At 38.2% G+C, this 12,922-nt stretch overlaps 1 protein-coding gene across 2 annotated transcripts in view; it reads right to left on the minus strand.

The window, feature by feature from the left end:
- LOC150102387 (endoribonuclease Dicer-like) overlaps window positions 1-6,090 on the minus strand; it is a 310,963-nt gene extending 304,873 nt beyond the window's left edge. Inside the window, exon 1 of one of the 2 annotated variants that reach the window (XM_090399452.1) lies at window positions 5,271-6,090. The gene's annotated coding sequence lies outside the window, so the exon portion shown is untranslated. The remainder of the gene's footprint in view (window positions 1-5,270) is intronic. The other variant, XM_090399453.1, reaches the window with a different exon arrangement.
- Window positions 6,091-12,922: the final 6,832 nt, after the last annotated feature.

Consider the following 12,922-nt stretch of genomic DNA (forward strand, 5'->3'; position numbering starts at 1 on the left):
AATAAGAGTCCCCTCTATTCTAAGATATTGGCTGGTGCAGCTTTAAAAAATAAATTTGTCAATATCTGAAGAGGAGACGGCCCCAGAAAGAAATTAGAGGATTCGTTTCTTTTAGCAAGGAATAATCTTTAACAGTTAGGGTAAGCACGTGAGTAAAATTAGGATTCGGCTAGAGATGTAGAATATGCTTTCCTTATAGAATGAACACGTAAGAAGTGATACAGACATTAGAGTCAGGGAAATTTGGTGAGTCTTGTAGTTATTGTAGAGAAGTAAATTCATAAAGAAAGTAAATTATTTAAGGAAGAATAACGACATAACAATAACACACACACACACACACACACACAGTATATTAATAGATTCTTTACTAAGCCATAAAAGAGAGGATATCACCTAATTCCTCTGCAAACACAGGATCCATTACATACCACTACCTAGCCTGTCTCTGAATGAAGCTGTATGTGACAGAATGCTGATAGCAAAATTCTTTGTTAGCTGACGTGAAACATAGTAGAACGTTTGTATTAGATTCAGTTCACTATCCAGCCAACAGAAAATAACTATTTTAAAGCTGTACCCTTTAAATTAAGGTATGTTGGGTCTCTCTCCATGAAGAGTGACAATTCAGAAAGCATTACTCATATTGCATGCTGGAAGAAATAGAAAACTAACCAAGCAATTTGATGTATTTGTTTTTTTACCAAGAAACAAAATGTCAAAGAGAATCGAGAGCAGAAAGATTGATAGAAATAGCCAAAAAAAAAAAAAAAAAAAAAAGAAAAGAAAAGAAAAGAAAAGAAAAAGAAAAAAACCTCTATGTTTCTACACATGGATGTTTTTGTTTACAGCGATGCCATCAATATCAAGAAAAACCCTACAAATATTAACAAGCAAGAAGACAAAATTAAGTGGCAAATGAAAAAATGCCACCATCATCAACAATAGAAAGAACAGGACAATTGCAGGAAAAACAAAAGAATATACAGAAAAAAACAGAACAGTTATGTTATGCAGGTATCAAAAAAGATAAAGATGCATTTTTCAACCTGTTATTTGCACATGCTTTATCAGTGAAAGTTACAATGGAAAAATAAAATTACAAACAAACAAAATAAATAAATACCGTATTTTCCGGTGTATAAGACGCACCCAAGAAATTTAATACAATTTTCTGGAAAAAACCTAAATTTGATTTAAAAACTTTGACTGCATGTGTACGAATCATTTTTGTTGAAATGGCAATGCAATTTTGCCGATGCACCCATTTCAAAACTTCGGTCTCTAGTTTTGACCACTTCGCAATTTTTCCACATTCCGCGTACTTTTCATTACGTTACGCAAATTGTACAAAATCTCCTTCTGACCACGCCAAGTTCTAATCGTTTTTTCTGTAGGCGGAGGTCCAAAATGTCTTTCAGCTCCCCTATTCCCGTGTTCTTCCATATATTTTACAACCTGCAATTTGTAACTTGAAGTATATGAATCTCGCCTGTTTTTTTCCATCACTAAAATCTATGGGGAAATATCAAACTGAACACAAAATATCACAACACATCAACTCAATACTGATAAACATCGGTAACTGATTACTCGGATAAGATATTATGAAACTTGAATAAGGACTCCCTGTTCTTAGCCAATGATGCACTAGAAGTCATGTGAAGGTCACGCATCAATTTGATTGCACCATTAACCGCCTACAAAGATCTTGGAACATAAAAGGGAGAGCATATGACTTTGAAAAGAGGAAACAATCTTTACCTTCATTATATAAGACGCACCCCATTTTTAAGTTGAATTTTTAAGGTAAAAAATTGCATGTTATACACCAGAAAATACGGTAAATAAATAAATAATGGATATAAAACACTGAACACATCAAAAGAATACAAAAACACATGACCACAAACACTGTTAGAAAGAATAATCATTATGTACGCTACCAAATATGTCTAGCCACTAAAGCTAACATGACTTTAGAAAGTCATTCAAATGCAACATTGCCAGCTTGAAAACAAAAATATCCACGTCAACACTAAAAAGTTAACACCAGAAACCTGGGTACCAAGAACCAACTTTACACTACCAAATACCTCTGACCTACTGCACTTGAAAGCTTATCCGACCTCTTGAATTCATCAAAATCAACATGTTACCCCTCCAGATATAAGAACACCCACAGAAGGCACTAATATCAACATATGACCATTTCAGACACTAAAATACTACTACCACAAATGTTGTACCAGAACACTAGAACTGAGAATTTGGTATGTGGGGCAGAGAAACAGTGTATAGTGATTCATAACAATTCATTTCATTACAGTTGGGGCTCATTAGTAGTTTCTGATATATCAAACTCTTAAAACTGGTATCCAATCCACTTCTTCAGATGTCATACAAAAGATTAATGTTTTTTTTTGTTTTCAACGAATTATTGAGATTGTTAGATATGTTATCATGTAACAATATTAATGAAGTACAATATTATTAGATATTGAGATTATTAAAAGTAATGTTAGATATCATTTTTAATAAAAATGACAAAAAGGGATGCTATAGACATCTTCTAGTCTAGCCATAAATACTGTTACAACTTGAACAGCGTATAAACCTATAATCTATCAGTAAATCATTTACGGCTATCAGCACATACAAACCACTTGTATAATATGCATAAAGCCGCACTCAATGCTCAAAATAATGTCCAAAGGCCACATACTGATAGTGGCATGTAAAGCATCCAACGGAAATGCTGCCACTGCTCACTCCAAATCCACCTTCAGGCTGGTGATGCTCAGATGTTGTTTCTTGCAGGCTTTTTATGAGTTCTTTTTATGAATTCCCAATCAGAATCCAACAGATTCTGATTGGGACTTCCAGACAGCCAATCGGATGGTAATATGTAGTGAGAGGCACATTTACCTCCAAACACTGTGGTGTGGTCCTCACCTCAGCCCTTGCATGTGAGGTGAGATTGTATGTTGGTCCTACAGTGAAACAAAGTGTGTTGTTCAGGGGCTTTACCATAGGTTCCAGCATAGTCTTGATACACTTTGGCATAAGTTTTGACCACTTTCTCGCACAAAAGTAACTTGGATATCCCCCTGATACATCACCTCCCCACCAAACCATCCCTGACTGTTGTCAGGGTTGGTTTGGTGGGGAGGTGATGTATCTGAAAATCTTCTCTTCAATGATGAGAAGATTTTCATTATTGAAGAGTGGTCGTGCAACATGTACCATAGCACCCAGGATTCAGTGAGATCATCACATTTGTGAAGAGGATATCTCTGTGTCTGTTGTTCACATACCAGTGAAGAAGTGCCTTTGATTTTATCACCCTCTGCCACATAAGTTGTGGTGTTAGGAAGCGTCAAGTAGAAAGATGAAAACTCTCACCCCAGGTCATCAGTTAGTACACGTGACATTTTTCTCTATGGAACTTCACAGAGAACAATGTTTAACTTCACACAATGTAACTTCACAGCCCCCTGCCAAAGAACAGATCAACCATGCTGCAGTAGGACATAACAGTTAACACTGCTGAAGGTTTATTTTTCACTTGGTTAGACTATAATAAATTTAGTTTAATCCTTTATCCAAGTGTGAGCAAACAATGTTTGCTCACACTGAAGAGACCTCAATAAAAGTCGAAACTAGTCTGGGTAGTGGCCCTTCCCTTGATGCATAATATTATACATATCTGCAAGGGGATATGTTTTGCATTATAGGAGATACTGAGATAGGAGTGATGTTACCTTGCTCCAACTTTGCAACGAGTTGCCAGGTGTTGTACTACTGTACCCCAGTCCTGAAGATACTTTCAGGCGCAAACTTTGTTTGCGCCTGAAAGTATCAGGCGCAAACAAATGGATAAAGGGTTAAACTAAGGTAACACTGCATGTTAACTGTTATGTCCTACTGCAGCATGGTTGGCAGTCAGATACATCTTCAGCATCATTGTAACAGTTAATAGTCTGATACACAAACATCCTACTGATCCCGAGTGTTTTTAGCGTGTTCAAAATAACAGGTGGCTGCATTTCAACCCTGTGAAGTGTTATTACAGCTACACGGTTCTTGTATCTCCCCCACTGCATGCTAATCCGTACAGTTAGACAACTCTCTCTACCGATAAACACGCAAAATGTTGGTTGCGCACAGTGCCACTAACGGAACCGGGCTCGCACAATTCTGTGGGCAGTGCGGGCCAGTCTAGAAGTAGTAGTAGCAGAATTTATGGCAAAACTGTAAAAATAGCATACATTAATCATATCACAAATTCAGAATGAAGCAAAGAATCAGTTCTTTTACCAGTCCAAGAGATATCAAAGATTCGAAGGAAACAACTCTTCTGGTTTGTCCATATCAGAAGAGCTAATAACCTCCCATGACAAGTTCTTGAAAGATTTATTCTAGAAACTCGAAAAAGAAAAAGATCCATAATAAACTGGATAGACGATATAAAAAATTGGCTAGGCGCTGCATTTACAGAGCTATAATCCAAGTGTCAATTGGTCCAACGGCCCTATTATTGACTATGGGAAAAAGAAAAAATAATCTTAAGAATGTTATTAACAATACACTATCCGCATCAAGTTAATGTGAGTCATTTTTACTACTCTCAGAAATTAAATTAATATTTCAAAATGTACAACCTTAATTCTTACCAAATCATAGAAACAAAACTGCCGTAAACATAACCTGCCTGCACACTGAACAATACCTCACAGCAAGCACAGACTTAACTTTTAAAACAGAAAAAAAAAATGGGAAATCGTAACCGTTTATTCAAGTTCTGTTCTCGAAATTTGTTTTTGAATGGTTATTTTACATGAAGAGGTGTAAACCTTATGTCAGGAACGAATATAAACATAACCTGCCTGCACACTGAACAATACGGTTGCTACCTCACACCAAACACAGACTTAGCCTTAAAAACAGAAACCAAAACTAAAACGTTTCTTTGCCAAAGACATCGACAGCTCGTCGGAAACTTCATCTGGTTCATCGCATCTTCTGCCGACCATCAAAAGTATGACGATTTTGAGTCCACACCATGACCCAGATTAAGCAACATATTTTTTTTTCTGCAGCCATTATAAATATACATATATTCGTACAAACTTCATTCGTAAAAATTAAGTTTGTACATTTTGAAATATTAAATTCATTTCGGAGAGTAGTAAAAATGTCCCACATTACGATTTTCTATTTTTAATTCCCACGGAATATTAAGAATTGCATCTCCCAGAATATCTTACCTTTTCTAGCGCACAGCGAAACCAACTAGAATTTGGGATAATCGTTAGATTTTGAATTAATGAAAATCTTCAATTGGACTCTTTCCTCTTCAACGGTCGTTTCTGTAACATGGAAGTCTACGGGTGACCGCATCGATGCGTGAGCAGGCACCTTGTCTTCATTCGCAACCAGATGTGATGTCAACGGAAGATAATGATTAGATGTCATGGTGACGCACCGATCTGTGGAGGAGAATAGCGTCTCGCTAGTCGAATAATGGTGCTGATTTTGAAATGGACATTCCTGTACCAGAGGAACTGTACGTATGTAGGATAAAAAGTAAAGCACTATAACACAAATAAGACGCACTTTTGCTGGCTGTCACCACATATGAAGCCTGTTAATTCAGCTCCCGTATATCTTTCGTAATGCGGAACGTACGGTCGCTGGTGGGAATATGCGGCTGAACTAACCATATCCGCCGCACAGTACGATGTCGTCAGTTGTATAGTGGCCGTCGGATACCATCAAATAAATCACTCGTCAAACGCAAGCAGCACTCAGGACGGATATAAATTAATTCACCATACCACAAATGAAGTAAACATCGGATGCGTATTCGTTTCGTGCTTGCTGTCACCACACATAAAGGCTGCACGTCATGCTTCCGTATTTTTCCTCCTGTTACGGTACAATCGCTGGCGAGAAAATGCAGCCGAACGCTGTATCCGCCATACGCAGACAACGTCGGTACAATGGGTGGATGTCGTGGGTTGTATTGTAGCGTTGGTTTCTATATTATGGCTATTATTACTATGTGACACCTCCAGGGAGTCCAAGGACTCATCGTAGGAGGGCACACTCTACTTGGCTAAATACATCTCCTCTCCACTACTACTCCTACTACCATCAACGCCATCTATCGCCCATCATCGCCATGGGCAACTGAAACTAAACACACATCCAAAGTTTGGATGTGTGTTTGATACAGATTTATTTATTAATAAATTGGTTACTAATTAGGAAAAAAAAAAATATTTTGTATAGGCAGCAAAGCCGCCACTGATCCAAACGTAACAAACACGAGCAGAACACATTATCTAAGAGAGAAAAACTTAGATTTACTACAAAAGAAAGGCGCACACATCACGAACAGCAACTAACTATTTGTGACTGGCCAACCACGTGAACGAAGGTGGCGGCCGGTATGTTAGTACGACAGCTGTGGTAAGATGGCGCTTTTGGTCAACTTTGTGATTAGTTGGCTATCACATGCGCGGGCGATTTGTAGAGTAGCATTTAGAGATCAATGAACATGTGGAAGTGTTTACTTCACACTTTAGTTTACGAAGTGATTAACAGTTGCATTTGAAACGGCGTATTCGTACACTAAACGATGTCTACTGTGATCGTTTCTTACATATAGAATTTTTCAATTAAATATTAATTTGGGCTGATTTCTCCTCAATGATATTCGCATCGTAGTGGAATTTTGGTTATTGAAACCAACGATATGGACCGATCGATTCAGATTTGCGATGCTGGCAACGGAATGTGGGAGTTTTGCGAAAGTTGTAGCGGCATTTTGCGGGTGGTTTTGAATTTGTATAAGATCGACTTTTTCGATGTAAAATAGCTTATTGTGTTCCGGATATTTTTTAAAATCTCAGAAACAAACATAAATCTCTCCTCCCATCCTATTCAAACCGACTATAGTTTTGCACACACAGATGCTGAAAAAGCCGAAGCTATAGTTAGCAATCTGGAAAAAACAGTACAGTCCAGTCCAGCAGTATATGAAAAGAGGGTTAGTCTAAAAAGAAATAGACACTTTCAAAGTTTTACAGAAAGAAGAGTTTTAATAGCATGGCTGAAATACTTACATGGTCTGAAGAGTATGTCCTGAAGTTTACACGGGTAAGTTACAAGTCTTCTATGTGTGACCCTTTTGTAACACAACAAATATTTCTGATGTAACAAACAAATTTCAATTTATAAAGCGTTTAAACTGTCTATTTCTTTTAGGCTAATATCAAAATGTAAAATATCAACCGAACAACAATGGAAAAGGGATCAAACGTACTTCTCCAGTTAGAAATAATTAACATACATCATGAATCTGATCAACGATGAAAAGACGCGAGAACCGTTCGGACTGCGTCACATACAAAATCAAATTATACCTCCCCCCCCCCCATCACGCAAAGATGCATCACAGCCTATGATGCATCTTTCCCCTCCAACCTGGAAACTTTCGGACATTGTAGAAATTTACTAGCCAGCCAGGTAAAGATCAAAACTTTGATATCTTACACCACCACCTGTGGGGGGGGGGGGGTCCGCCCCGGGCGACACTTTTAACGTAAGACTCAATTTTATTTTTCGACGACTCTTTTATTTATGTTAACTTTGTCATTTTATTACTTAATTAATAATTAGTTTTTAACAACTATACTTATAACTAAAATAAAACATAAACAGTGTTTTAATTGAGAGGAGAGGCAAATGAAGAGGCAATGCGTATGAACCATGGTGCGTTCAGGATTATTCTGAGCCATTTATTCTGCACACGTTGCAGTTTGACAATATTAGTATTAGCAGTATGACTCCAAGCCAGAAAAGCATAGATGAGTATAGGAGACGAATCATCAATTTATATATAAGTAGTTTGATTCTCGTGCTCAATTTGCTGTTTTTTGTTTATTAGAGGATAGAGCTGTGCAATGATATTTGATGTCCTTAAACATTGAGACCTGATATGGGAGCTGAAAGTCAATTTTCTGTCCAACAATATGCCAAGATATTTGATCTCAGACTGCCAAAGGATTTCTGTGTTAAACAGGAGAACGTGTCCAGTAGGAAGCATTGATCTTCTGGCGAACAGTACGGCTACATGTTTCTGCGGATTTATTTTGAGTCGCCATTTGGTGAAATATTGTTCAATTATCAGTAAATTTTCCTGCAGTCTTTTGATTGCTAGGTGCGGTTTTAAAGATCTGGCTAATATCGCTGTATCATCCGCATATAAAGCTTTCATAGATGACAGTGGGTTGTGCGGAATATCACACATATAAATGGAGAAAAGAGTTGGTGCCAGTGGTGATCCTTGTGGGACAACAGCCAAGATGCGTTTTTGTATAGAGAGTGGGCCATTTAACTTAACTTGCATGCGCCTATCATAGAGGTATGATCTGATCAGGTGAACCACTTCCAATGGTATTCCAGATGTTATCATTTTATATAGCAAACCATAGTGCCAGACTTTGTCAAATGCACTGGCTATGTCAAGGAAAACAGCCCCAGTGCATTGACGCCAGTTAAATCCCATGGTAACATATTCTACCAATCTGTATACTTGTTGTGTAGTACTGTGAAATTGTAGGAATCCAAATTGCTCCTCAGGAAGAATGTTTCATTTGTGCACTAGTTCTCGGAGTCTAGTGAAAATGACTTTCTCGGCAATTTTGCCTAGGTTGGAGATAAAGCTAATTGGTCTGTAGTTTTGAGGTGATCGCAGGTCTTTTCCAGATTTATGGATTGGCATTACATCTACTAGTTTCCAGTGGGAGGGAAAATATTTGTAGTGTAAGATGGAGTTTATAATGTTAGTCAGATGCGCAATAGCTGTGTGGGGTAATAGTTTTATCACCCTGTTTGTGATTCCATCAGGTCAGGAAGCCTATTTGTTTTTAAGCTTCTTGATTATGTTGTATAATTCTACAGGTGATGTGGGTGCAATTTGACTAGAGCATGTGACAGAAAGTTTGAACGAAGATCTGACATGACGATGAACCTTGTATATGTGATTGAAGTCAAGATGGTCATATGAGGGTTTGCATTGCTTTTCTAGAGATGTTACTATTGCCTCGGCTTTGTCTGCATGTACAGATAAGGCCAGTATCTGTTTGGAGAGGAGGAAGAGGTTTGCTTTTATTCTTGATAAGATTCCATATGGAGTGATTGTCAGGAGAGATAGAATTTAATTTTCCTTCCCAAATTTGATTTCTGTGCGTTGTGAGCGCATCTCTAACTGCAGATTTGAATCTGTTCAAGATTCTTTTATCTTGAGGTGCTCGCGTGATGTGATATATTGTTCTTGCTCTGTTCTTTTCTCTGATCAAGTTCATAATGTCTCTGGCAAGTAGTTAGATCTGGGGTAGTTCTGGAAATAGTTACTGCTGCAATGGCAGTGTTGATTTGTTTAGTTAGATCCTTTATAGCTGTTTCAATTTCCTCTGTGGATTTAATCAATGGTACAGGACCAATATATTTTGGAAATACTTTGGATAGTTTATTCCAAGGTATATATGAGTAGGGAGGAGGATTCAGGTTATCCTGGTTTCCCAGCTTTAATAGAATGGGATTGTGGTCAGATGAAAGATCATTTAGTCACTACACTGTACTGGAGTCTTACATTCTGTAGAATTGTTATGTCTAGTACATCAGCCCAACCGTATATGTTGTGATTGGTAGGCGCTGTGGGGCCTGCCACAACCACATTTTTGGATCCAGAGTAGTTATCGAGGATGGGACCATTTTTATTTGTGGGACGGCTTTCCTGATAGGATGCTTGGCATTTAAGTCGCCAGCCATGATGACAGGCTCTCTGTTGATCAGTACGGCGTTCAGATCTGAAAACAGTAATGTTTTTTGCATAGGATTATATGCTGCGAAAATCGTTAGTTTGCCCACCGTGCACGTGAGAATTTCTATGCCTGTAATCTCAAGATTAATGGTGGATGGAATATTTATAGAGTGATGATTGATGTAATTTTTAATATAAATAGCAGTGCCGCCTCCTCTGCAGGATAATCTGTCAGTTCTGTACATCTGGTGTCCGTTTATTTTGGAATTATCTGATGGTCGGAGATGGGTTTCATTTATCAAGAGTATATCTGGCTGACGCCTTTTGCGTCAGCCACTCCCGGAGCTCCAAGACTCTACCTCTTAATCCATTCGCATTCCATGCTATGATCTGTAAAGAATCTGGTTTTATTTTATTTCTGTTCATGAGTGAGTGCTGAGATAATGACTTGTGTGTCCTTTAGAAATCTATTTGTAGAGCATGGTGAGGGGTTGGATCTCCTAAAATCCAACAGCATATTTGCCAAGGAAGAGGTAATGATAGCTGTCAGATTTGGATGTGACGTTAGTTGTTCCAGGGATGTCTGTTTAGGGCGAGTTACATCCGCATATGTCCTAGACTGCTGTTTCTGAGAAGTTCTTTTAGGGGCCTCTGACTTCAGCAGATGGGCTTCTGACCCTTTATGTTGATCTTTAGGAGGCTGTGAAGTAGTCTCTGACGTAGGTGTGCTAAGAGAGGAAGAGTATGTTCCTTCTTCTGGTTTTCTATTTCTTGGATTGTGCATGCATCCTCTGTAGCTGGCAGTGTGAGGACCGCCACAGTTGGCACATTTAGCCAGAGTGAATTTTGGCTTATAGCATGTATTTGTTGGGTGGCTGACCCCATATTTTAAGCATTTAAATTTAGCCTTGCACATTTTCTGGGCGTGACCAAACTTCTGACATCTGTGGCATTGCCCTGTTGAAGCCCTTTTCCTAATGGTTCTATAGTGATTTTCAGTCCACAGATAGACGTCAGATCATATATGTGCTCGTAGGTTTGACTGATCTCTACTAATAACAATAGCATTGGAGTCCGGTATCTCCTGGTCATTCTGCTAACCTTTACGGGTGGTAAATCTAGCTGGTGTAGATCTCAGGGATTTCTTCTGTGGAAACATCTTCAGATACACCTCTAATCACTACCTTGAGGTATTTTTCTGATCCTACTGAAAAAGTGAGGTATTGAATTCCTCTGGTATTCAATTCAGAGGTTATCCGTCGATAATCCATCACTGTCCTGAGTTGGATTTTAATACCATCTGTGACATTCTTTGCTTGGCTGTATGAGATCTGTAAGTTGTACATCGTAGTCCTTAGCGACATCCGTTTATTCTTTTCACGCAGAATAATCGGGGGTATCTTTTCCCTTGAGGAGGTAGGAGAGTCCGGGACAGGTCCATCTTCTTTCATTTTATCCGCATTGGATGGTTCAGAGACTGCAGTTTTGCGAACGCGAACCTCCTGATAATCGGTGTGGTCAGTAAGAGGATTATTCTCAGCAGTTGTTGCTATTTCGCTAGCGCTGTCTTGAAGAAGTTCTAAGAGTTGAGAGTCATCTGTATCAACTTCTTTTATTTCATGAACTACAACTTTTCCTGCCCATTTTGTGTGAAGCAGATTGCCTATGTGTTTAAATATTGCCAGGAGCTGTTTAAAATTAAGCTCTTCGTACGGTGCATCCATGGTTAGACCCAAGCCTTAATCTGTAGAGCAGGACATGACTTTCCTTTTCCACAATAATAAGTAGACAGTTTCTAATGAAGTAAATGAAGCAATGGCGATACTAATGGCAGTAGGCCTAGCGTATCGCCCTTGTTTTGAAATTTATTGACTTACTTACTTAGCTGATTCTTTGGAACTGATTGAAAAATAAACCGATTGAGTATGGTAATAAAACTATTTACTACTAGTAAATTTACTAGTCAAAATTCCTTGAATCACATTTTATATCAACTATCAAAATCCCGCATGTCAGCCATCATCGCTTTAACACTCCTTCTCACAAGCGATATCGTTTTCTTTACATAATATTACGTCAAAAAATCACATTCTCCGACCACAGTAACCAAAAATTGCGATTATAGCGCCACCTGAAAAGTAAAAAATAAAAATCATACAACACAAATGAACATACTCTAAATTTTCTGAAAAAAATCATGGTGCTCCTAAAATGTTCAGTAGGAAAGAAAAAGCTAAACTAATGTATCTATTACAGAAGAAGCACCAACGATATGATAACCATGCAAGGACTTTATTTCAACGCACAGTATTAAATCATTTTTGCAGCACATTTCCTAAATATTCTTGAATCACTCCAGAGGGGAGCGCTTCTGTTTAAAGACGATCAGTCTGTTCCTCAGTCCCTTCAACCATAACCTTAGAAAAAAAAAAAAAAGAGGAATTTGGGAGAATGGAGAGAAATGGAATACGAGGGTGGTCTGAAACGTCCACGGCCATAGACGGCAAGGTCTTTTGTTCCCTAAGTTGATACATCTGTCATAAGCATCCATGTGAAATTGCAAGTCATTCTATCAAGTAATTTGTTTTATACAGCTGTTTGAAGCGAAAGTGTTGTCCATTGAAATGAATAAAATTGAGTATCGTGCGGTTAAAAAATTCTTTGTAAAAGAAGATTTAATGCCAAACAAAATTCATAAAAGTTTATGGGCACTCTTCTCCTTTGTATTTGAAAATTAAGAAATGTGCTGCCAAGTTTGAACGTGGTCGTACCAGCCTTAAAGATGATCCACGTGAAGGACGTCCAAAAAGCATAACAACCAGAAATCATTGATCAAGTGCACGATATGGTACTGGGTGACCGGCGAGTCAAAGTGTGTGAAATTGCTGAGACTATAGGCATTTCAAAAGAACGTGTAGGAAATTTTGTATGAAGAATTGCAAATGAAAAGGCTTTGCGCAAGATGGATGCCACGCTTGCTCACAGCAAATCAAAAACGCACTCGCATGAAAATCTGTGAACAGTGATTGGAGCATTTTAACAAGAATAAAACTGACTTTGTGCAAGGATTTATTACCATGGATGAAA

Source organism: Typopeltis vanoorti, chromosome 10, assembly GCF_054136105.1.
Source record: "Typopeltis vanoorti isolate ZY-2024b chromosome 10, IOZ_Tvanoo_1.0, whole genome shotgun sequence".
NCBI classification, from domain to species: domain Eukaryota; kingdom Metazoa; phylum Arthropoda; class Arachnida; order Uropygi; family Thelyphonidae; genus Typopeltis; species Typopeltis vanoorti.